Source organism: Canis lupus, chromosome 20, assembly GCF_011100685.1.
Source record: "Canis lupus familiaris isolate Mischka breed German Shepherd chromosome 20, alternate assembly UU_Cfam_GSD_1.0, whole genome shotgun sequence".
Classification (NCBI taxonomy): Eukaryota; Metazoa; Chordata; class Mammalia; order Carnivora; family Canidae; genus Canis; species Canis lupus.
This window is the reverse complement of record NC_049241.1, coordinates 47183392-47185245: the sequence shown is the minus strand read 5'-3', so window position 1 is coordinate 47185245 and position 1854 is coordinate 47183392.

Sequence of the window (1854 nt, the reverse complement as noted above, 5' to 3'; positions counted from 1 at the left end):
TACTCCTATTGGAGGAGAGCGCTGTCTATCCCAGCCCGTTGTCATGCTAGCGACGGATGGCGCTGCCGATCTCGTGAGGGCCCCGCCCCCCGTTATCCCAAGCCCGCGGTGATTGGCTGAAAGAAGCAGGCCGGGAGACAGAAGCTTGCAGATTTCGAAGAGGCGGAGCCGTGTGCTACGGGAAGACCCGAGGCCCAAGCGCGACCGGGCCGGGGGGAGCGCCGGTGCCCTGGAGGACCGCCAGAGGGAGTCGGAACTACCGCCCGAGGCACTGTTCCAGTCTCCGCAGCGCTACGGACGTGTTGTGCAAACCCAGCTCGTTTCTTAACTTCTCTGGCCCTCAGCTCCTAAACGAGCACCGTGCGGCCTCGCTGGAATGAAAATTACAACTAAGTATCACGCAAGATGCTGGGCTCCAGTTCAAACGTATGAGACAATGTATATAAAGAAACAGGTCCAAGGTGGGGTCGCGGGGTGGGGTGGTTCTAAATAAATGTTACATTTTGTGGTTAATTGTTGCATTATGATAATGGATTTATTTATATAGCATGTTTATATTGTATATGTAATATTTGTACTGTTTATCATCTCAGATGCTCCCCTCATTCCTGCAAGGTCCTTTTAAAAGAATTTCTCATTTAAAAGATAAAACTGAGGTTTGGAATTCATGACTTGCCCGAGGTCCCTGGCACAAGTGCTAAAGCTCCAACTCCCTTCTATAGCCCTCTGGGTTTGTTCCTGTAGCAGTGCAGTCTGGCGCCAGCCCTGTGTCCTCAGCATCCTCACTGGCTGTGTGGCATCCACTTTCAGAGACCTCTCAGAACTTCTGAGAGATGACTTGACAGAGCAGCAGATACTGAAAATGGTACTTAACAGCTGTTGTACATATGCTTTTTGTTTTACAAGTTCGTTTTAAAGTATGAGCAGTGTTGCTGATGTCTTGATATGAACGAAGTGTCAATCTCTTTAGGTATAATGGCATATTTAAAAGTCCCTATCCTTCAGAGAGAGTCTGAAATATTAAGAGATTGATTCACATAATTATAAGGATGTGATTCACCATAATTCAGATGAGGAAAAGGAAGGGGGGTATTAAAAAAAAAAAAGGAAGCGGGTAGTGAGTTATAGTTGAAGAGATTGTGGTCTTGAGTTGGTAACTGATAGATGAAATCTTATTAAATGGCATATGCAGAGTTTGCTGCCACATGGGACAAGGCTTATGCTGTGTTAAGAAACTCCAAATACGAAGCATACAGAACTGATTAATATGCACTCCAGCTTTAAGGCTCACTGCAGTGTTACCCTCAGATGCCTGCCTGTTCTCCAAATTAAAGCTGAGCCTCCTGGACACCTCTTATAGACCCTACAGCTTCCTTCATGGCACATACCACAGCCATCATTTTACCTTCATTGGGTGATTTTATTAACATCCTATGCTCTGCTTCTGAAACGGAACGGCCTGAGAAGAGAAGCAGCATGCTCAAAATTTTAGGAAAAGATTCCTCTGTGCTAAGAACCTTAGGCTACCCTTTTGAGGACCTGCACAGCTATCACTGCATGTGTTCATGGGAAGGAACTTCCCATGTTACTTTATAAGGTCTTGTGCCATTTGAATTTTTTTAAAATCCAGCTTCCATCATTTTTATATTTTTAAAACTGATAAAAAGCTAAAAGGGGAAGTGCCTTTGGGTCAGCTCTCATCCCCAGAGATGCCCTCTGCTTTCAGAGTCTTAGACATGCCCACTCCCAGTGTGGGATGTTCAGAAGTGCTTGAGTCTTTCTCCTACCAAGTGAGATGTGTGCCCTGACCTCCTCTCAGGACCAGAAAAGCCAAGAGTATAGGCCAACGCTACT